The sequence below is a fragment of the Anomaloglossus baeobatrachus genome, chromosome 5 (assembly GCF_048569485.1).
Source record: "Anomaloglossus baeobatrachus isolate aAnoBae1 chromosome 5, aAnoBae1.hap1, whole genome shotgun sequence".
NCBI lineage: Eukaryota > Metazoa > Chordata > Amphibia > Anura > Aromobatidae > Anomaloglossus > Anomaloglossus baeobatrachus.
In genome coordinates, this window is record NC_134357.1 from 387,645,762 (window position 1) to 387,671,019 (window position 25,258).

The window sequence follows — 25,258 nt, forward strand, 5'->3', positions numbered from 1 at the left end:
GACATGGAGGTGGCACAGCAGATGTAAACATGGAGGTGGCACAGCAGATGTAGACATGGAGGTGGCACAGCAGATCTAAACATGGAGGTGGCACAGCAGATGTAGACATGGAGGTGGCACAGCAGATGTAGACATGGAGGTGGCACAGCAGATGTAGACATGGAGGTGGCACAGCAGATGTAAACATGGAGGTGGCACAGCAGATGTAGACATGGCCTCCTGACTATTGTGTACAGTGGTTACATGGTCATTCTTGAAGCCCCGTTGTAGACAGGAGGGGAGTTCCAGGTTTCTCTATTCTTTGGTTTGTGTGTTAGATAATCTATGTGCTAATTTTCTCTGTTTATGTGCTGTGAAAGTGTGAGAAATTGTAAATTAAATGAATCTATTATATCCATGATTTGTGGCCATTTCATATTTTGTCTAAACTAGACAGAATTAGGATGATTTCACCAGTAAATTTACAGTCTGTGTAGGATCCATACACCTCCATGGGGGCCACTTGTGGTCCCTACTTACATAAGAAAACTCCAGGATTCAGGACTTGTCTGCCATACCTCTGCCTATGGATCACAGATCTCGTCCAGATGAACTTCCCTGGGTGTAATATCTGGCACAGTATTAGGTAGCTGCGCACATGTAGTTAGTAAAGTTGTGCAGGGACATATAGGGGATTAGTGTATTGTATTATTGGGCTCTGAGTAGGAATGGGCGAATAATCCTATTTGATTAATTTGCCATCTGAAATTAACAGGATTTTCATTTTTGTCAAAAACAAAAATTTGTCGTTAGCACTGTCTTTTATCGCTGGAGGAATCGGCGGAGAACCTTGACTGCAGCGTGATTACAAGCAGTTTGTACTCCGTTTTGTCAGCTTAGAAGTTCTGGAAATACAGGACTAGATGGGACCCAGACCTTACTTTACCCTTTTAGCCCATGTGCACACATTGAGTATGTGGTGAGATTTTTACCTCAGTATTTATAAGCCAAAACCAGGAGTGGGACAATTAGAGAAAAAGTATAATAGAAACACGTCACGACTTCTGGATTATTTACCCACTCCTGGTTTTGGCTACAAATACTGAGGTAAAAAAACCTCGACGAATATTCATCATGTGCACCAGGCCTTATAACTAGAGCACGGCTCAGATGGCAATTCAGAGGCTACAGGATTCGTTATACAGAAGCTGCTGCTCTGGCTGATAGGTGTTTTATAATGAAGGTCGTGCAGAGATTTCATGGGTTAAGGTCCAGTCACACTAAACAACTTACCAGCATCCCAACAACGATAGGGATCGCTGGTAAGTTGCTAGGAGGTTGCTGGTGAGATGTCACACTGCGACGCTCCAGCGATCCCACCAGCAACCTGCCCTGGCAGGGATCGCTGGAGCGTCGCTACACAAGTTGCTGGTGAGCTCACCAGCAACCAGCCCCCAGCGCCGCATGGAAGATGCTGCGCTTGGTAACTAAGGTAAATATCGGGTAACCAACCCGATATTTACCTTGGTTACCAGCGCACGCAGCTACACGTGCAGAGAGCAGGGAGCAGCGCACACTGAGCGCTGGCTCCCTGCTCTCCTAGTTACAGCACACATCGGGTTAATTAACCCGATGTGTCCTGCAGCTACATGTACACAGAGCAGGAGCCGGCACTGACAGTGAGAGCGGCGGAGGCTGGTAACAAAGGTAAATATCGGGTAACCAAGGACAGGGCTTCTTGGTTACCCGATGTTTACTGTGGTTACCAGCCTCCGCAGAAGCCGGCTCCTGCTGCCTGCACATTTAGTTGTTGCTGTCTCGCTGTCACACACAGCGATGTGTGCTTCACAGCGGGACAGCAACAACTAAAAAATGGCCCAGGAAATTCAGCAACAACCAACGACCTCACAGCAGGGGCCAGGTTGTTGCTGGATGTCACACACAGCGACATCACTAGCAACATGGCTGCTACGTCACAAAAGTTGTTCGTTAGCAGCGATGTTGCTAGCGATGTTGCTTAGTGTGACGGGGCCTTTAATACTCTGCCCAACCATAAAGCAATAAATCTTCTGACCCTAAGGGGTACTTCACACACAGCGAGATCGCTGCTGAGTCACGGTTTTTGTGACCTCATTAGCAATCTCGCTGCGTGTGACACTGAGCAGCGATCTGGCCCCTGCTGTGAGATCGCTGCTCGTTACACACAGCCCCGGTTAGTTTTTTTTATTGTTGCTCTCCCGCTGATAAGCACACATCGCTGTGTGTGACAGCGAGAGAGCAACAATCCTGAATGTGCAGGGAGCAGGAGCCGGCGTCTGACAGCCTGCGGTAAGCTGTAACCAAGGTAAACATCGGGTAACCAAGGTGGTTACCCGATATTTACCTTTGTTACCAGCCTCCGCAGCTCTCACGCTGCCAGTGCCGGCTCCTGCTCCCTGCACACGCTAAGTTGAGCGGTTTGAGCTGGTAACTAAGGTAAACATCGGGTAACCATACCCGATGTTTACCTTAGTTACCAGTGTCCGCAGCTTCCAGACGCCGGCTCCGTGCAAGCACAGCGTCGCTTGCACGTCGCTGCTGGCTGGGGGCTGGTCACTGGTCGCTGGTGAGATCTGCCTGTTTGACAGCTCACCAGCGACCATGTAGCGATGCAGCAGCGATCCTGACCAGGTCAGATCGCTGGTCGGATCGCTGCTGCATCGCTAAAGTGTGAAGGTACCTTAAGCCTTTCACCTTCTTCCCCAAGCTGACCCCTTTACTAGTTAATAGAAATGGTTGGTGGAACCGTTGTAGGGCATGTTCACACACAGTGGAATTCTTCCCGCCGGGAAATCAGCATGACTGATCCACAACAAATGGTGAGATTTTAGCATGGTAGAGTTTGGCCAAACAAGAAAAATGATAAAACACCATTTATTTACCTATACCCTGCCCCCCAACCCATTCACTAGTCTTTGCATCCTCCTCTGCATTATGGGGGTTTTACCTTCCCCTGGAACATTAGGCTATAGGATGAACTAGATGGATTTCTGTCTAACTTCAACCTTAAAATCTGTGAAACTGTCCTGACCTACAGCGTTGCCATAGTTTAAAGTGAGAAAAAAAATGTGGATGTCATTTTCACAAAAAATCTACATTATGCTTCAGAATAATTTGTTTTTTGGTGTTCCCTGCTTGAATTAATTAGGTTATTGCCGCATAGTCGGGACTATCCTGCATTACTATTATCTCTGCCTTTATTTTGTGTCGGCCTCCCTTGTTTTGTATTGGCTTTGTATTATATGAATGCATAAAAGATCACAGTAATCATGTGAAAACACGTTTTAAAGCCAGGATACATGGGCAACGGGTCTAGGAAAGTCTTGCCAAAAAACACCAGGCAAACAAGAGCAGAGGTCTGGGAGATGGACTGTTGCTTCAGCAAATATACCATGTAGAATATTGGCATCACTGTGGGCAGGATAGCATGCCTGTACAACCTCCTAACAAGTTATACCCATGAAACTGATCCAAAACACAACAATGGCACCTCATTGTCTTGTTCTTCTGGCACACAGCACTGACTTCTCTGTTTTTGGCGTCGGAGGTTGTGCAAAAACCATGCATACCATGACAGAGATCTATGACAGACATAGGCAACAGTTGTATATAGGACGGGGGGTTCTCTGTGTGAACAGAGCCTTGATCGCATTACTTTACAAACAAAATTAGGTATTTTTACTGTATTATTATTAGTGATGAGTAAGCCCTACCATGCTCAGGTGCTCAGTACTCGAAACGAGCAGGTCGGACGCTCGGACAGGCTCAACTCGAGTACGGAGTATAATGGACGTCAATGGGAAACTCAAGCATTTTTCCAGAAGATCTTCCGGGAAAATGCTCAAATTGCGCCTTTCCAAAGGGCAGCCCTGCTCGTTTTGAGTACTGAGCATGGTAGTGCTTGCTCATCACTAATTATGATCAATAGGTTCAAAAGTCTATGCCAATTAAGTTCTTAATATATCTATAGGAAGAAAAATTACCACATAAACACATCTTATGACTATGACAATATCCTATACATGACTGTACAGTACTGTTTGGCCACACGGCAAGATTCGGAAGGTTAGAGTGGCATTTGACTTTTGGAGCACAGAGTTTCCAAGATTAACTTCTGGACTCCATATACAAAGTGTTAGAAGATCAGAAAAGTCCCTCATGTGAACGCAATTTGGAAATAACACCCCTTTGTGAATTTATCTATGGGTGTAGTCATACAGATGTAGTGTTGACTTTGACTCCATGGGTGTTTTTGAGAAACAAGCAGCAATAGATGTTGCAGAGTGAAAATGGAAATCTGCCAATATAGTGCCCAGTACATTGTAGTGCCCGAATACCATGCCAAGCTTGAGATTCTTGAGAACTGTACCCTGTAAATTAAGTGGGCTCTCCTCGTTACAGAAATGAGAAAACATGTGGACGCTAACTGCAGTTTAGGTGCACTGTGGAGCTCACAAGAGAGGGGGGCATTTGGATTTGAAAATGGATTTCTTTTCAAGGGCGAGGAGTCATAACCCTTTTCCAGAGTCTTTGTGCTACCAGTAATATGGAAACCCCTTATATTTCTGTTAACAGATTACGAACCTGAGTGGGGATTTGGTGGGGGTTTTTTTTGGGTTAAGTAGAAGTTTAATTGGTGATATGTTGGGGGACAGAACATTTTGGATCAGTTTACATTTATCCCGTTCTAAATGCTAAGCACTTGCATTGGGGTTTACAGCTAAATCTACAAAATATGTGATTCACATGAAACCTCAGACATATCCATTCACTATTAAGGCAGCAGAGATAATCTAGTCTCTGTGTGTCCTCTGTTCGGTGATATCTGGCTATTAAGATGTGCACAAAAGACTTGGTTGACTGCACTTTTATGCACACCTAAAAGACGGGCACGGCCGCATCACAGGCCAAAGAGAGTCCAAAGTATCTCCCTCTGCCTCATTATACAACTCAAAAACGTCCGTGATGCCTCTGTTAGGAGTCTCGACACAGAAACTAGCCAGATATCCCTCCGGGACGAACCTAGCCAAGGAGTGGCTCTTTTTAGGAGACCACCATAACCACCATATTAAGTGGCTTTTTTTAGTCAATATCCAACACTTTGACAAGTTTAAAAATATGACAAGGGAAATACCAAGGCCAGGTATCCATCCACAGACAGCTGTTTCACGGTTTTGCCCCTCATCAGTGTGGAGTAGGATTCTGGCCAGGTGGGAGCAATGCCTAGTAGAACAACAAGACAAAATAATCACTGATCTCGGGGAGACCAGCCAGCGAGGGCGCTCAACACAGTGAATTCCTAGTTGCATTGCCCCCTGGGAAATATGCAAATCAAAAAAGTCTGTGGAGCCTCTGTTAGGAGTCTCGATAGGGAAACTAGCCAGATAGCCCTCCGGGAAGGACCTAGCCAAGGAGTGGCTCTTTTTAGGAGACCACCATAACCACCATATTAAGCGGCGCTTTTAGTCAATATCCAACTCTTTGCCTCATTATAGGGAATCTTCCATCTCCGGTTCCGTGTGAATCACGTATTTCAGAGAATTACTGACTGCAGACCCACATCCGCCTCCATAGACACTAATAAAAAACTGAGTTTGTTTCCTGGCAGCGGGTGGATATACACTGCTGGGGAACAGCTTACTTTTTTATTTGCCTAGTGTTAGCCTTCTAGAGCCAGCAGCATATACCCGTGGCCCTGTGTCCCCCAATGAGGCGAGAGAGAAATATGTTTTGTTTCTTTTGTATTCCGATCTTTGGATGCAGGATGAATAAAAACCAGCGATTCAGAAATTGCTTAAACCAGCGATTCAGAAATTGCTTAAACCAGCGATTCAGAAATTGCTTTTAGGGAGAGTTTTATGCCATTCCCCTTGTGGTAAAAGTGTTAGGTTAGCTTTAGTCTTCAGGTTAGTGTGAGTACAGTATACCACATTTATATAATTTTTTATGTTTTGCAACTCTTCCACATATTGTTTTTGCATCGCTGTATTCTGAGAGCTATAGCTTTTTTATTTTTCCACTGATGGAGCTCTCTCGGCTTGTTTTTGTGGCACAAGATGACGGTTTTATGTAGATTAATTTTTTTGCTCACGTTTTTCTATAGTGTACTATAGAAGACACAAAGAACCTATAAGAGGTCTTAAAATCAATTATAAAAAAGTCAATATTTTGTTGCATACAATATATACAAACAAGATTAAAAACACGTAAAAAAACAAGAATGCATGACAAGGTCTCTACAAGATAATACATGTAGAAAACTTACCTTAATCCACTATAATATATAGCACTAAAAAGTGTGTCAATTTATATAATAAGGAGCTAATGTACGTATGAACAATAACCCAAAGATGATACTGGTAAACCCAAACAAGAAAACCAAAACGAGGGAGGGGTTTAAATAGAAATTTCCAGTATAATGTCCTTAGTGTAACATCCAACATAAAATATGCAGTATAACAGAAAGATAAAATAAATGCCACATCCTAAGGGGTACTTCTCACATAGCGAGATCGCTGCTGAGTCACGGTTTTTGTGACGTACCAGTGACCTCATTAACGATCTCGCTGTGTGTCACACTGAGCAGCGATCTGGCCCCTGCTGTGAGATCGCTGCTTGTTACACACAGTGCTGGTTCATTTTTTGAATGTTGCTCTCCCGCTGTGAAGCACACATCGCTGTGTTTGACAGCGAGAGAGCAATGATCTGAATGTTCAGGGAGCCGGCGTCTGGCAGCCTGCGGTAAGCTGTAACCAAGGTAAACATCGGGTAACCAAGCAAAGGGCTTTGCTTGGTTACCCAATATTTACCCTGGTTACTAGCGTTTGCCGCTCTCACGCTGACAGTGCTGGCTCACTGCTCCCTGCACACGTAGCCGGAGTACACATCGGGTAAATAAGCAAAGCGGTTTGCTTATTAACCCGATGTGTACTCTGGCTAGGAGTGCAGGGAGCCAGCGCTAAGTGGTGTGTGCTGGTTACCAAGGTAAATATTGGGTAACCAAGCGAAGTGCTTTGCTTGGTTACCCGATATTTACCTTAGTTACTAAGCGCAGCGTCGCTTCCACGCGTCGCTGGGGGCTGGTCACTGGTTGCTGGTGAGATCTGCCTGATTGACAGCTCACCAGCGACCATGTAACGACGCACCAGCGATCCTGACCAGGTCAGATCGCTGGTGGGATCGCTGGAGCGTCGCTAAAGTGTGACGGTACCCTAAGAGGCATGTGACCAAGTGGTCACAAAGAGCAAGATAAGGTGTGTGCCCCACGCATTATGCCAAAAAGATTGGCTTCATCAGGGGCATGGGAGGTACAAATTGGTCAGTATTTATAATCATTTAAGTAGTGATGAGCTCGCATCAAACTGGAATCAAGTAGGTTGACATTTGGACGGGTTCCACTTGAGTACCAAGTATAATGGAAAGCAATTGAAAACTTAAATATCTCTCTGGAGGACCCCCCCAGGATGAAAGGAGGAGCAGAAAAATGGCTTTAGTGGATGTAAACAGCGCTTAAATGGAATGTGAGCCGCATGGGGAAGACGCCCGAATGCATCATCTGATTCCCAGGCCGCTGATGGGAATAATGTTGTCAGAGTATTACACCACTTTTACAGAGTGACAATAAAACATACAAAACTGAATATATAAAATGGATTTTACTGGAAAATAAATAGAAGAAACATTATTTCCAGTATAATGACTTGTATATACGGCAAAATTAAAACAGAAAAAAATAACTGCCTCCTCCACCCTCCTTAGGCTATATCCACACATAGTTTTTGCTGTGTTTTTGCACCTTGGCATTGCTTTCGATGTTGAAAAAACGCTTAACAAGTTGACATAATAAAAACAATAAAGTGTATTAGATTTATGAAATCTGCTTTCTTTTGCTGTAAGTGGAAAAAAAATCAGCCTGTAATTTGCATAAAGCTCATGAAAAAAAATGCTGAAAAAAAAGCAGCAAAAATGCAATATGTGAACAAAACCTAAGGGGTAGCCTTAAAAGCCAGGCCATCTCTCACCGTATTCCCCGTTCGACTATGACTACAGTAGATGATATGGTAGAGGGGGAAATAAAACTATACCTGCCGGTAATCACCCATAAATGTATTTTTAACATTTTACTACCTTGAAGGAGGTACTATGAATCTTATAAAGCCTATGTGGACAATGCCAAAAATTAGAAGGAAAAGGGACTCCGATACACTCTGTATTACACATAAAGGAAGGCCTCATGCATATTCTGTTAAATTTGTTAAGGTAGTGGCACTCCTAGAATTCTAAAGCCAAAATATTAAGTTCAGTATTTTCAACTGTATCAAATACTTATTTAATGTAATAAAATGCAACTTAATCATTTAAAAATCATACAATGTAATTTTCAGGATTTTGGGGGGATTCTGTCTCTCACAATTGAAGTGTACCTACAATAAAGACTAAAGACCTCTCCATTCTTTGTAGGTGGGAAAACGTGCAAAATCATCAGCGTATTAAATATTTATTTTTCCAATTACGTAAAAGGGCATCAGACACACACTGAAAACCAGTGAGAGCCAGGATCGCATCATGACCCTGTTGATATGGTGGAGAAGGAGAACACGAAAAAGAAGCAAAAATGAACCATATACCCTTGTTTGGGTGGGAAGGAGTGCATGGGAATACACCAGAAAAAAGGAACATTAGAATTGACTTTAGGTCCCACTGCTGTCATCCGGTGAGGTTGAGAATTCTGGGCCAATCCAGACCTTGTTCATTTTGATATGTCTGCCTGTCAGCATTTTCAGTTGACAGTCAGATGCACCTATCAGTTATTTTGCCCCCAGTGACACTAAAAACCCACTCTGACAAAACGCTAAAGGCAGAGCAGGCTGGCACCTCCAAGGCGTAAAGGGACAGTTTGTCCAGTTGGGATACTTAATACAGCACACAGGAATCATGGAGGAAGCTGGTACGGTTGGAGAGGTACTTGGGGGAATTCATGGGGGCCACCAAGAATAGCATGATGTTTGAATTGTGTAATCTGCAACACAATGTAAATAGAGAGACTTATAGTCACTGAAGAGAAGTGAAATTTCTATATTAAGGCAACCAAGAGGAAATATAAGTGTTAAAATATATGTAAATAAACCACTGCATACTAGATACTATAAGGTCTCCATTATGCAGTGGATATATAATGAAAGTGGAATAGATGTGATTGATGAAGGTAATATGTGCTAAATGTGATTATATAAAGCGCATCTGCATATACACTACTCATAAAAGGTAGGGATATTTTGCTTTCGGGTGAAATGTATAGAAAACTTAAAACGTTCATGCAACTGTCACTGTCCCATTCATATAATGTAGGCAGTTTTATATTGAATAGACACCCCTGCCCACACTAACACAACCACCACCAAAGGCTCGTCTGGTGACAGCAGTGGCTGATGCATAGCACTCTTCTTGACATCTCCAACATCGTTGGTGGCCAAATTTGTGCTCAGTGTGCATTGGCATTCATCAGTGAGCAGCACTGAGGCCCTCTGATCCCTCGTCCAGCATAGATGACACCAGTGCCTGATAGTGTGGTCAGATACCCTTGCAGGTCATCTAGGATGCAGACCACGCTGATGTAAACAGGTTAGAATGGTCCAACATGAACCTTGGCTGCCTCTCACTTCCCTTAAATGTGCCTGGAGTGGTGTGGCATTAGTCATCCAGTTCTGAAGGGCATTATTTACTATGAAGTGGTCATCAATGTGGGATGTGGCTAAAGGACATCAATCTCTATACCTTTCGGTGACTCTTCCAGTTTCTCTGTATCTCAGTTGCAACCTGATGATGACACTCTAAGCTCAGTGGACACTTCAGTCTAAGTACATCCTGCTTGATGCCTCGCAATGGCGAGGTACTGTTGATCAGTTGTTGGGTGTCTTGGTCTCATGATGTCAAAATGTGAACAGCATAATGAGAAGGACTGTTTAATTACCAATTCTATCTGAACCCCGAAATTCATTGAGTGACTCATGTATAAAAACACCTGTTATAACTAGATAACCTCTAGTTCTAAATCCCTTAGTGAGAGCTCAGGTCTGAGATTGAAATTCCAATTCTCGATAACAATTTCTCCTAATTCTTTTTTTTTTTTTAATCAGATCATTTTTATTGACTATACAACAGTTGGTACAGAGCAAAATGGATAGATCTCACACAGCATTAGTATCAACACTACAATCACAGTGCTAATCAATGTATCAAATCCACCCTCTGTAAAATGTTTAAAACAGTCGTTCGATTTTCAAAAAAAGAATAGTTAAACAATACAACCTTTATGTAACTAAAATTATAAAGTTCACTACAGTACATCCGTCCAACTTTAGATCATTTAGCAGTCGTATCACTCCATAGCATGTTTTCACCTATGGCTATCTCTCTCCCCCAATCAGTACACTCCGTCGCTCCCCCACGACGTTCTTCCTGGGACCATGACAACCCATGGTGTAACCAGACCAATTTTTCCATTATCTTAATTGGCCAGTGGGTATCCTCTTCTTTAAATGTGTTAGATGGAAACTAGAGAAAGTAAGAAGACTATTTGTGGATGTTACCTTGTGATATAAGTTGGTGGAAATCTGTTTGCCTTCCAGCATGATCTTCACATCTAGAAAATTCAGTGAAGTAGAGAAAATGTTCGAGGTCAGGCGTATATTCAGACAATTCAAAATAAGTATAGAAATAAATTCCTGGCAAGTCTCCGTTGATTCTGTACAAAATAAATATAACTTCATCAATATACCTGAACCATTTAAACCCAAACAGTTGAACCAATGGGGAGGAGTACGTGTGCCCCCTCTCACCACCCCACAAAGCGGTTAGCGAAAGAAGGGGGACAGCATACACCCAATTGCTATTCCAGACAGAGGTTTTGTAGAAGGTCTGATCAAACACAAAATAATTGTGCTTGAGGATAACAGTTGCAGTAGGAAAGAATTGTGCGACTCATCTGTAGTAATTTGTTGCGTAAAGAAATGTACAACTGCTTGAAGTCCAGAGTCTTGAGATATACCGTATTTTTCATTTTACAAGATGCACCGGATTATAAGATGCACCCCAAATTTGCAGAAGAAAAGAAAAAGGTTAAGAGAAAAAAAAATTGGGCTCGTCTTACAATCCAGTAGTGTCTTACCGGGGGGAGGGGGGGTTTGTCGGTGGTGGAGCTGGGTCACAGGAGGCAGGGGTGGTGGTGGAGTAGGGCAATCCTGCAGGCGGTGTGGCGGGTATCCCAGATGCTCTGTTGGCGGTGTGGGCTTCAAAGAAATGGCACCCGGAGTCGGCACGTTCGCAGATTGTCAATGACAAGCCGAGATCTCATGTGCGCACGCACCACCTCCTTCCACTGCTGGAAGATCAATGGGCCAGAGGCGGTGCCTGCACAGATGAGATTTTGAGCCAAAAGCTCCATCTGCGCACACGTCGACTCTGGGTGCCATTATTGGAAGCCCGCACCCCCGACAGAGCATCTGGGACCCCCGCCGCACCGCATCACTCAGCATGGTGTCCATTCTCCACCTCCCTGTATGCTACATTCAGATTATAAGACGCACCCCTCATTTTCCTCCCAAATCTTTGGGAGGAAAAGTGCGTTTTAGACTCCGAAAAATTCGGTACTTGAATAAAGTGATTCTACATCTAATGATACCAAAAGTGTACTAGAAGCAAGACCCATGTTGTCCAATAATTCGATAACACGTAATGTATCGCATGCATGTGACTCTAATTGGTTTACCAAAGGCTGAAGATAATGAAGGAGCATGTGAACAGTTACATTTTTAAGGTCACCAATTTTATCTACTATTGGTCTCCCTGGAGGATTTGTCATGGATTTATGGAGCAAGTAAGAATGGTTTGAGTGCTAAGAAAATCCCACTCACCTTGTTGATCATACCCAGTTTATACAAATGATCCAAAAGAAATCCAGCTTTTTCTTGAATGTAGCTATCAGATCTTGACATGGTGACGCTGAATATTTGTACTTCATCAGTTTATTTTTGCTTTCACATACATTTTTTTTTTTTTAGAATAAGTTTTGCAATTTTTTTCTTCTTTTTTTATTCACTCTCTCTATGGGACTTTAATTTCTATTTTTCTGATCACCAGTCTCATGCATTGCAATAGACGCGGAATGCGATGCATCAGACCTGTCAGATTACAGTGACACAGTGGCACACTAGGTGGTCATGTTCTCACCTTCTGACCTTCAGGTGCCATGACAACTATCGGCTCCCTGGGATTTTGTCGTGTGGATGCCGATGGGGGTATGAGTGAGCCCCCCTCCTACCCACAGCCTCCTAAATGCAGTAATCACGGCATCTAGAGGATTAATGAGCCAGGGGCGTTGTTGGCATCAGCCCTGACTTAGGGGTGCTTAACACATAGCGAGATCGCTACCGAAATCGCTGCTACGTCACGGTTTTGGTGACGCAACAGTGACCTCATTAGCGATCTCGCTGTGTATGACACTGAGCAGCGATCTGGCCCCTGCTGTGAGATCGCTGCTCGTTACACACAGCCCTGGTTCGTTTTCTTCAAAGGCGCTCTCCCGCTGTGACGCACGCATCGCTGTGTGTGACAGCGAGAGAGCGACGAAATGAAGCGAGCAGGGAGCAGCAGCCGGCATCTGGCAGCTGCGGTAAGCTGTAACCAAGATAAACATCGGGTAACCAAGGGAAGCCCTTTCCCTGGTTACCCGATATTTACCTTCGTTACCAGCCTCCGCCGCACTCGCTGCCAGTGCCGGCTCCCTGCACATGTAGCTGCAGTACACATCGGGTTAATTAACCCGATGTGTACTGTAGCTAGGAGAGCAAGGAGCCAGCGCTAAGCAGTGTGCGCGGCTCCCTGCTCTCTGCACATGTAGCTGCAGTACACATCGGGTTAATTAACCTGATGTGTACTGTAGCTAGGAGAGCAAGGAGCCAGCGCTAAGCAGTGTGCGCGGCTCCCTGCTCTCTGCACATGTAGCGACGTTATGATCGCTGCTGCGTCGCTGTGTTTCACACCTAAGCAGCGATCATAACAGCGACTTACAAGGTCGCTGTTACGTCACAGAAGAAGGGAATTTTGTTTACTTACCGTAAATTCCTTTTCTTCTAGCTCCTATTGGGAGACCCAGACAATTGGGTGTATAGCTACTGCCTCCGGAGGCCACACAAAGTATTACACTTTAAAAAGTGTAACCCCTCCCCTCTGCCTATACACCCTCCCGTGCATCACGGGCCCATCAGTTTTGGTGCCAAAGCAGGAAGGAGGAACTTATAAATTGGTCTAAGGTAAATTCAATCCGAAGGATGTTCGGAGAACTGAAACCATGAACTAAAAGAACCCTTCAACATGAACAACATGTGTACACAAGGAACAACAGCCCGAAGGGAACAGGGGCGGGTGCTGGGTCTCCCAATAGGAGCTAGAAGAAAAGGAATTTACGGTAAGTAAACAAAATTCCCTTCTTCTTTGTCGCTCCATTGGGAGACCCAGACAATTGGGATGTCCAAAAGCAGTCCCTGGGTGGGTAAAAGAATACCTCGATAAAAAGAGCCGAAACAAACGGCCCTCTCTTACAGGTGAGCAACCGCCTCCTGAAGGAGTCGCCTACCTAGGCTGGCATGTGCCGCCGCATAGGCAAGAACCTGATAGTGTGTCGTGAAAGTGTGCAGACTCGCCCAGGTAGCGCTGACACACCTGCTGAGCCGTAGCCTGGTGACGCAATGCCCAGGATGCCCCTACGGCTCTGGTAGAATGGGCTTTCAGCCCTAAAGGAATCGGAAGCCCCGAAGACGGTAGGCTTCAAGAATCCGTTCCTTGATCCACCGAGCCAAGGTTGACTTGGAAGCCTGCGACCCCTTACGCTTGTTAGCGACAAGGACAAGGAGCGCAGCAGAACGGCGCAGGGGCGCAGTGTGCGAAATGTAGAGCCGGAGTGCTCTCACAAATCTAAGAAGTGCAAATCCTTTTCACACTGGTGAACTGGATGAGCCAAAAGAAGGTAAGGAGATATCCTGATTGAGAAGAAAAAGGGGGATACCACCTTAAGTAGGAATTCCGGGACCGGACGCAGGACCACCTCGTCCTGGTGTAACACCAGGAAGGGGGCTTTGCATGATAGCGCTGCTAGCTCCGACACCTCCGAAGTGATGCGCCTGCCACTAGGAAGACCACCTTCTGCGAAAGGCGTGATAGCGACAACTCCGAGGACGCTAAGAGCCAGGCCACAATGGCCACGCAGTGAGGTTGAAGGCCGCAGAATTCAGATGGAAAATGGCCCTTGAGACAGCAAGTCTGGTCGGTCCGGGAGTGCCCACGGGCGACCCACCGTAAGGTGTCACAAATCCAGGTATCACGACCTCCTCGGCCAGTGTAGAGCAACGAGGATGGCGCGGCGGCAGTCGGACCCGATTTTGAATGACACTCTGGGCAGCAGTGCCAGAGGGGGAAATACATAAGGCAGTCGAAATTGCGACCAGTTCTGAACTGATGCGTCCGCCGCCAGCGCTCTGTGCTGGTGGTTGATGCACGCGACCGCCGTGGCGTCGTCCGACTGTATCCGGATCTGCCTGCCGTCCAGCCACCGCTGGAACGCCTTTAGGGCTAGCCACACTGCCCTTAATTCCAGAACATTGATCTGAAGGGAGGACTCTGTCGGAGTCCAGGTTCCCTGAGCCCTGTGGTGGAGGAAGACCGCTGTCCACCCTGACACTCTCGTCCGCCCAGGATGGGAGCAGGAAGGATTTTTCTTTCGACAAGAAGTGGGAAGAAGCAACCACTGAAGAGAGGTTTTGGCTGCCAGAGAAGAAGGGAATTTTGTTTACTTACCGTAAATTCCTTTTCTTCTAGCTCCAATTGGGAGACCCAGACAGTGGGTGTATAGCTACTGCCTCTGGAGGCCGCACAAAGAACTACACTTAAAAGTGTAAGGCCCCTCCCCTTCTGGCTATACACCCTCCCGTAGGAGTACGGATTCCTCAGTTTTAGTACCAAAGCAAGGAGGAGGAAAGCCAATAACAGTTTCAAAAACAAATTCAATCCGATAACAAGATCGGAGAACTTAAGAAACAACATGAACAACATGTGCACCCGAAAAACGAAACCCTAAGAACAAATAGGGCGGGTGCTGGGTCTCCCAATTGGAGCTAGAAGAAAAGGAATTTACGGTAAGTAAACAAAATTCCGTTCTTCTTTTTCGCTCCTAATTGGGAGACCCAGACAGTGGGACGTCCAAAAGCAGTCCCTGGGTGGGTAAAAAGATACCACATGAACGGGCTGTCAGACAGCCCTTTCCTACAGGTGGGCCACCGCCGCCTGAAGGATCTGTCTACCTAGGCTGGCATCTGCCGAAGCGTAGGTATGCACTTGATAGTGTTTGGTAAACGTGTGCAGACTCGACCAGGTAGCCGCTTGGCACACCTGCTGAGCCGTAGCCTGATGCCGCAATGCCCAGGACGCACCAACGGCTCTGGTAGAATGGGCCTTCAGTCCAGATGGAATCGGAAGCCCAGCAGAACGGTATGTGTGAAGAATTGGTTCCTTGATCCACCGCGTCAGGGTGGATTTGGAAGCTTGCGATCCCTTATGCTGACCAGCGACTAGGAAAAAGAGCGCATCAGAACGGCGTAGAGACGCCGTGCGAGAAATGTAAATCCTGAGTGCTCTCACCAGGTCCAACAGATGTAAACCTTTTTCAAATTGGTGAACTGGATGCGGACACAAAGATGGCAAAGTGATATCCTGATTGAGATGAAAGGAAGAAACCACCTTGGGAGAAAACTCTGGAATTGGACGCAGTACTACCTTGTCTTGGTGAAACACCAGGAAGGGAGATTTGCAAGATAACGCCGCTAGCTCGGACACTCTTCGAAGAGACGTGACCGCCACAAGAAAAACTACTTTTTGTGAAAGCCGAGAAAGGGAAACCTCTTTCAAAGGCTCGAAAGGCGGCTTCTGGAGAGCAATGAGAACCTTGTTCAGATCCCAGGGTTCCAATGGCCGTCTGTAAGGAGGAACGATATGACAAACTCCTTGGAGAAACGTGCGTACTTTAGAAAGTCGTGCCAAGCGCTTCTGAAAGAATACGGATAGCGCGGAGACTTGACCCTTAAGAGAGCTAAGCGACAAACCTTTTTCCAACCCAGACTGCAGGAAGGAAAGAAAAATTGGCAATGCAAATGGCCAGGGAGAAAACCCTTGAGCCAAGCACCAAGCTAAGAATATCTTCCACGTCCTGTGATAGATCTTAGCTGAGGATGGTTTTCTAGCCTGTCTCATTGTGGCAACAACTTCATGAGATAAACCGGAGGCCGCTAGGATCCAGGACTCAATGGCCACACAGTCAGGTTCAGGGCCGCAGAATTCAGATGGAAAAACGGCCCTTGAGACAGCAAATCTGGACGGTCTGGTAGTGCCCACGGTTGGCCTACCGTGAGATGCCACAGATCCGGGTACCACGACCTTCTTGGCCAGTCTGGAGCGACGAGAATGGCTCGATGGCAGTCGGACCTGATTTTCCGGAGAACTCTGGGTAACAATGCTAGAGGTGGGAACACATAGGGGAGTCGGAATTGCGACCAATCCTGAACCAAGGCGTCTGCCGCCAGCGCTCGGTGATCGTGAGACCGTGCCATGAAAACTGGGACCTTGTTGTTGTGCCGTGACGCCATCAGATCGACGTCCGGCGTCCCCCAGCGGCAACAGATCTGCTGAAACACGTCCGGGTGAAGGGACCATTCTCCTGCGTCCATGCCCTGGCGACTGAGAAAGTCTGCTTCCCAGTTTTCCACGCCTGGGATGTGAACTGCGGATATGGTGGACGCTTTGCTTTCCACCCACGTCAAAATCCGCCGGACTTCCTGAAAGGCTTGGCGACTGCGTGTTCCCCCTTGGTGGTTGATGTACGCCACCGCCGTGGAATTGTCCGACTGAATCCGAATCTGCTTGCCTTCCAGCCATTGTTGGAAGGCTCGCAGAGCAAGGTAGATTGCTCTGATTTCCAGAACATTGATCTGCAGGGTGGACTCTTCCTGAGTCCACGTCCCCTGAGCCCTGTGGTGGAGAAACACCGCTCCCCACCCTGATAGGCTCGCATCCGTCGTGACCACTGCCCAGGACGGAGGAAGGAACGACTTTCCCTGTGACAATGAGGTGGGGAGAAGCCACCAACGCAGAGAGTCCTTGGCAGTCTGAGAGAGGGAGACAGTCCTGTCGAGGGACGTCGACTTCCCGTCCCATTGGCGGAGAATGTCCCATTGTAGAGGGCGCAGATGAAACTGCGCGAACGGGACCGCCTCCATTGCTGCTACCATCTTTCCTAGGAAATGCATGAGGCGCCTCAGTGAGTGCGACTGGCTCTGAAGGAGAGATTGCACTCCTGTCCTTAGCGAACACTGCTTGTCCAGTGGAAGCTTCACTATCGCTGAGAGAGTATGAAACTCCATGCCAAGATAAGTCAGAGATTGGGTCGGGATGAGATGCGACTTTGGAAAGTTGATAATCCACCCGAAACTCTGGAGAGTGTCTAGTGCCACTTTCAGACTGTGTTGGCATGCCTCTTGAGAGGGTGCCTTTATAAGCAGGTCGTCTAGATACGGGATGACCGAGTGACCCTGCGAGTGCAGAACAGCTACTACTGCTGCCATGACCTTGGTGAAGACCCGGGGGGCTGTTGCCAGACCGAAAGGTAACGCTACGAACTGCAGGTGTTCGTCGTGTATGACGAAGCGTAGGAAACGCTGATGCTCTGGCGCAATCGGCACGTGGAGATACGCATCTTTGATATCTATTGATGCTAGAAAGTCTCCTTGAGACATTGAGGCTATGACGGAGCGTAGGGATTCCATCCGGAACCTCCTGACTTTTACGTGTCTGTTGAGCAACTTTAGATCCAGGACGGGTCGATACGATCCGTCCTTTTTTGGGACTACAAACAGATTGGAGTAAAAACCGTGACCTTGTTCCTGAAGAGGGACGGAGGTCACCACTCCTTCCGCCTTTAGAGCGGCCACCGCCTGCTACAGAGCATCGGCTCGGTCTGGTGGTGGAGAAGTTGTGAAGAAACGAGTTGGCGGACGAGAACTGAACTCTATCCTGTACCCGTGAGACAGAATATCCCTCACCCAACGGTCTTTGACGCGTGACAGCCAAATGTCGCCAAAGTGGGAAAGCCTCCCACCGACCGAGGGTGTGGGAATCGGAGACTGCAAGTCAGGAGGACGCCGTCTTGGCAACGGTTCCTCCGGCTGTCCTTTTTGGGCGTGACTGAGACCTCCAAGAATCTGAGCGTCTCTGGTCTTTTTGAGTCTTTTTTGACGAGGCGAATTGGGACCTGCCCGGTCCTCGAAAGGACCGATAACCAGACTGACCCTTCCTCTGTTGGGGTTTGTTTTGTCTGTGTTGCGGTAAGGATGAGTCCTTACCCTTGGAGTGTTTGATGATTTCATCCAAACGCTCTCCAAACAATCGGTCACGAGAAAAAGGCAAATTGGTTAAGCACTTCTTGGAATGAGAATCTGCCTTCCAATGTCTCAACCACAGGGCCCTACGCAAAACAACGGAGTTGGCTGACGCCACTGCCGTGCGGCTTGTAGCGTCAAGAACAGCATTAATCGCGTACGACGCGAATGCCGACATTTGCGAGGTCAATGGTGCTACCTGCGGGGCAAATGCACGTGTGACTGAGTCGACTTGCACAAGCCCGGCTGAGATAGCTTGGAGTGCCCATACGGCAGCAAAAGATGGCGCTAACGACGCTCCAATCGCTTCATAGATGGATTTCAGCCAGAGCTCCATCTGCCTGTCAGTGGCATCTTTAAGTGCCGCTCCATCTTCAACTGCAACCAAGGATCTAGCTGCAAGCCTGGAAATTGGAGGATCCACTTTTGGACACTGGGTCCAACCCTTGACCACCTCAGGGGGAAAAGGATAGCGTGTATCTTTAAGCCGTTTAGAAAAACGCCTTTCCGGATAAGCGTGGGGTTTCTGGATTGCGTCTCTAAAGTCAGCGTGGTCCAGAAAAGTGCTTAATGTACGCTTAGGATATCTGAAATGGATTTTCTCGTGCTGCGAAGCTGACTCCTCTACAGGAGGAGCTGGTGGGGAAATATTTAACATCTTATTGATGGACGCTATAAGATCATTAACTATGGCGTCACCATCTGGTGTATCTAGATTGAGAGCGGTCCCAGGATCAGAATCCTGATCAGTGACGTCCGCTTCATCACCCATACATTCATCTCGCTGGGATCCTGACCATTGAGATGAATGTGAAGGCCCCTCATAGCGAGCCCGCTTAGGTTGCCTGGGGCCATCGTCCGAGTCAGAGTCTTCACCCTGAGGTGTATGTGCCCGTCCCGGAGCTTGGAGGTAATTCAGCTGAGGGGGACCAGGGGGCAATGATTGCACAGTGTCCGTGGCCTGAAGTACAGGCCTAGCTCGCAATGCGTCAAGAATTTGTGACATAGTGAGAGACATTCTGTCAGCAAAAGCTGTAAACTCAGTTCCTGTCACCTGGACAGCATTCACAGGTGGTACACCCTGGGTCACGTCCAGCAGAGGTCCCGACTGTGCAAGCGCCGCAGGGGCCGAGCACTGCACACAATGGGGGTCAGTGGAGCCTGCCGGTAGAAAAGTCCCACATGCGGTACAGGAAGCATATAATGTCTGTGCCTTGGCACCCTTGCGTTTTGCGGACGACATGCTGTTGGCTCTCTGCAATGTGAGAGAGTCTATAGCCAAAGGGCGACTAGCGCTATGCAGTACAAAGTATTTGCAGGAACAAAATACTAAGATTACTACTGGCACAAGACTGGGGGTGAGCCCTGAGGGCTGCTTACCGCCCGCTGAATAGCGGGTAAGAGGCGCAGAATTCCTTGTCTGGGTCTCCCCGGCTCCCCTCTGCAGCTCAGCGTGTCAGCAGGAATGGCTGCCGGCGTCTGTGGAGAGGGGCGGTCCGTGGGAGTTCCCAAACAAAAGTGCGGGAAACAGCGTCCCCTCTGTGCCTATTGTGAGGGCTGGAGTATGTAAAAACGACTCCAGCCCTCAGCGCTGATGCACTGACCAGCGTCCCGCCCCTCTCCTGACTGGCAGGTCCGGGGGCGGGAACGAACGGAAATAGGCCGCAAAAAGCCGGGGACTCGAGTTATCAGCGTGGCCGCCGTAAAAGCGCGGCCCGCGCTGAAGTCCCCGGCGCACCACAAGTGCCAGCCGCGCCGCAGTCCCAGCGGCCGGCGCGACCTTTTCCCAAAAGTGTGCCTGCTTCAGCGAAGCTGAATGAGGCTATGGCACAAGCGCCGCAGCGCTAATGTCCCCGGCGCACTACAACACCCAGCATGCTGCGGTGTGAGCGCCAAATGCACGGGGACACAGAGTACCTTGAGGAAGCAGGGCCATGTCCCTGATGTACTCCGCTCCATCCAGCATCTTCTCCAGGGGCTGTAGATGGAGCACGGTCTCAGTGCCTGGAGACCAGTAAATCCCACTTCACCCAGAGCCCTGTAAAAAGGGATGGGGAAGGAATCAGCATGTGGGCTCCGGCCGCCGTACCCGCAATGGGTACCTCAACCTTACAAACACCTCCGACATACAGTGGGGTGAGAAGGGAGCATGCTGGGAGCCCTGTATGGGCCCTCTTTTCTTCCATCCGACATAGTCAGCAGCTGCTGCTGACTAAAAACAATGGAGCTATGCGTGCGTGTCTGACCTCCTGCGCACAAAGCTAAAACTGAGGAATCCGTACTCCTACGGGAGGGTGTATAGCCAGAAGGGGAGGGGCCTTACACTTTTAAGTGTAGTTCTTTGTGCGGCCTCCAGAGGCAGTAGCTATACACCCACTGTCTGGGTCTCCCAATTAGGAGCGAAAAAGAAAGAGAGACGTTCCTGTCTAGGGACGTCGACCTCCTGTCCCATTTGCGGAGAATGTGCCATTGGAGTGGACGCAGATGAATACTGCGCAAAGGGAACTCCATTGCTGCCACCATCTTCCCTAGGAAGCGCGTGGGGCGCCTCAAGGGGTGTGACTGGGTCCAAAGGAGAGAGTGCACCCCTGTCTGCAGCGAACGCTGTTTGTCCAGCGGAAGCTTCACTATCTCTGAGAGAGAATGAAACTCCATCAAGAGGTAAGTCAGTGATTGGGTCGGTGTCAATTTTTACTTTGGGAAATTGATGATCCACCCTAACCTCTGGAGAGTCTCCAGAGCAATGTTCGAACCGTGTTGACATGCCACTCGAGAGGGTGTCTTGACTTAGGAGATCGTCTGAGACAGGGACCACCGAGTGTCCCTGAGAGTGTAGGCCCGCCACCACTGATGCCATGACCTTGGTGAAGCCCCGTGGGGCTGTCGCCAGGCCGAAAGGCAGAGCCACGAGCTGAAAGTGTTCGTCCCGGATGGCAAAACACAAGCCGCGTTGATGCTCTGGTGCAATCGGAACATGGAGATAAGCATCCCTGATGTCGATTGATGCTAGGAAGTCTCCTTGGGATCGAGACGATGACAGAGCGGAGAGATTTCATCCGAAAAAGTCTGGTTCTCACGTGTCTGTTGAGCAGAATGAGGCCCAGAACTGAACGGAATGATCCGTCCCTTTTTTGGTACCCCGAACAAGTTGGAGTAAAACCGCGACCACGTTCTTGAAGCGGAACGGGGATCACAACTCCATCTGCCGTCAGAGTTCACCGGCTGAAAAAATGCATCGGTTCGCTCGGGGGGCGGAGATGTTCTGAAGAAACGAGTCGGAGGACGAGAGCTGATCTCTATCCTGTAACCGTGAGACAGAATGTCTCTCACCCATCGGTTTTGGACATGTGCCCACCAGGCGTCGCAAAAGCGGGAGAGCCTGCCACCGACCGAGGTCGCGGTCTTGGTTATGCCGAGGTCATGAGGAAGCCGCCTTGGAGGCGGTTCCTCCAGCGGTCTTTGTAATACGTGACTTAGACCGCCATGCAAAAGAGTTCCTCTGGCCCTCCTCTGACCTGTTGGACGTGGAGGAACGGAACTTGGCTGAGGACCGAAAGGACTGAAACCTTGATTGTATTTTTCATTGCTGAGGTCTGTTTGGTTTGGACTGGGGTAAGGACGAGTCCTTTCCCTTGGACTGTTTAATAATTTCATCCAATTGCTCGTCAAACAAACGGTCGCCAGAAAATGGCAAACCGGTTAAGAACTTCTTGGAAGCAGAGTCTGCCTTCCATTCACGTAGCCACATGGCCCTGCGGGCTGCCACCGAATTGGTGGATGCTACCGCTGTACGGCTCGCAGAGTCCAGGAACGGCATTCATGGCGTAGGACGAAAAAACCTACGCTTGAGAAGCCAAGGACACAACCTGCGGGGCGGAGGTACGTGCGACCGCATTAATCTCAGCCAGAGAAGCGGAGATAGCTTGGAGTGCCGTCACGGCTGCGAAGGCCGGAGCAAAAGATGTGCCTCAGTGGCATCCATGAGAGATGAACCATCTGCCACTAATACTACGGATCTAGCCGCCAGTCTGGAGACTGGAGGATCCACCCTGTGACACTGTGCCCAACCCTTAACTACGTCAGGGGGGGAAAGTGTAACGTGTGTCATTAAGGCGCTTAGTAAAGCGCTTGTCCGGAAAGTTCTGTGCTTCTGGACAGCCTCTCTGGAGTTAGAGTGATCGAAAAAAACGCACTCCGTGTACGTTTGGGAAACCTAAACTGGTGTTTCTCCCGCTGTGAAGCAGACTCCTCCATAGGAGAAGATGGGGGAGAGAGGTCTAGCACCTGGTTGATGGACGCTATAAGGTCATTTACTATGGCGTCCCCTTCAGGTGTATCCAGACTGAGAGCAACGTCAGGGTCAGAGCCCTGAGCTGCGACCTCCGCTGAGACCCCGAACAGCGTGATGAAGTCGTGGAAGGTTCCCAGCGAGCCCGCTTAGCCTGTCTGAGGCCGCGGTCCGTGTCGGAGTTCTCACCGTGGGATCTGGGTGTTACCTGGGAGCGATGAACTCACAGCGCCCTGGCCCTGTGTTACCGGTCTGGACTGCAAAGCTTCCAGTAACTTAGCAGCCCCTCTGTCCATAGACTGGGCCATGGAATGTGAAAACGACTCCGAGAGTTGCTCAGTCAAACGTGCAAACTCTGTCCCTGCCATCTGTGCAGTGGAAACCGGTGGTACCACCTGAGCCGAGGGTCCCACCAGTGCCGGAGGCTCCGGCTGAGTGAGTGCCCCAGGGGCCAAGCATTGTACACAATGATAGGTGGAACCTGCCGGCAATATAGCCGCACAAGAGGTACAGGTTGCAAAGAAAGCCTGTGCCTTGGCACCCTTACTGTTTGCGGACGACCTGCTGTTGTCACCTCTTAGAGTAATCAGTGAGGGTATATAGCCAAAAGCAAATAGTGCTGCCGAACAGTGAGATCATATACCATATAAAATATATATATATATATATATATATATATATATATATATATACACACACACTTCGGCACCCAAGGGGGGCCAGCACCTGATTGGGAAACTGGTGCCCCCCAGTGCTCAGTGAGGGGGGAGGAGGGTACCAAGTATGCTCCAGCCCTCACTGCCGACGTCCAGTCGGCCGTCCCGTCGTTACCCCTGACTGGCAGGCCCGGGAACGGGAGTATATGGTACTAGGCCGCAAGAGCCGGGGACTGAAGTTAAAAACGCGGCCGGCAAACAGGCGCGGTCGTCGCGGTATTCCCGGTCTCACAAACCACACAGCAACCGCTGTGGCGTTTGTAACCCAGGTGCTGCATGCAGCGTCCCAAAGGGGACACAGAGTACCTTATGGATGCAGGGCTCTGTCCCTGATGATGTCCAGTCTCCTGTCCGTCAGAATCCCTCAGGGGCTGCGGATGGAGCCCGGTCCCAGTGCATGGCGACCGGTTAGGAACCCCCTCTCCGAGAGCTGCAGAGCACATTCTGAGATCCTTCCACCGGCAGAATCATACTGAGACCCATATAACAATGGCTGCCGGCGTTCCGAGGGGAGGAGGGAGCCGTGGGCGTGAACCACAAAAGTGCGGGAATCTTGCCCCATAGTGATCAGTGAGGGGGGAGGAGGACAGCGAAGTGTGCTCCAGCCCTCACTGTCGGCGTCATACCGACCGTCCCGCCCTTCCCCCTGACTGGCAGGCCCAGGGGCGGGAGTTTAATACACTAGACCGCAAAAGCCGGGGACTAAAGTAAAAACCGCGGCCGGCAAACAGGCACGGTCGGCGCGGTAGTCCCGGTCAAAAAACCACACCGCAGTCGCTGCGGCGTCTGAAGGCCAAGGTGCTTCATGCACCGTCCCAAAGGGGACACAGAGTACCTGTAGATGCAGGGCCATGTCCCTGACGATACTCAGTCTCCTGTCCGGCAGATTCCCCCAGGGGCTGCGGATGGAGCCCGGTCCCAGTGCCTGGATGACCGGTTAGGATCCCACTTCACCCAGAGCCCCTAAGGGATGGGGAAGGAAAACGGCATGTGGCTCCTGCCTTTGTACCCGCAATGGGTACCTCAACCTTAACAACACCGCCGACTCAGTGGGGTGAGAAGGGAGCATGCCGGGGGCCCTGTTAGGGGCCCTCTTTTCTTCCATCCGATATAATCAGCAGCTGCTGCTGACTAAAATGTGGAGCATTGTGTGAATGTCAGCCTCCTTCAACACAAAGCATAAAACTGATGGGCCCGTGATGCACGGGAGGGTGTATAGGCAGAGGGGAGGGGTTACACTTTTTAAAGTGTAATACTTTGTGTGGCCTCCGGAGGCAGAAGCTATACACCCAATTGTCTGGGTCTCCCAATGGAGCGACAAAGAAAATGGTGACGTAACAGCGACGTCATTGTCGCTGTCGCTATGTGTGAACCCACCATTACTGCAGGAGATAGGCTGTCAGCTAAGCCAAGCTCCTGCGGTGATCGTGCAGGAAAGTGCTGATATGTCAACATCTCCTATCAATGTGACTGACAAATCACAGCAATCAGAGAGCAGACACTGCTTTAAGTGGTGCCTGCATTTCTGGCCATGATGGTCAGCTGTCGGTGACTCCTGACAGCACGAAGCTGTCACTGTGTTTTTTCACCCAGTGTCAAACAATCAAAGTAGAAGTGGACTCCCGCTCTGTCGTAAGAAGATGGTCAGCAGTAATGGTAATATAGTGATTTTATGTATAGTGTAACAATGTACAGTACATGTGTGATTTATCTGAGGAAGGAGGTGTGATCTCCAAAACGCGTAATAAAATCACGAT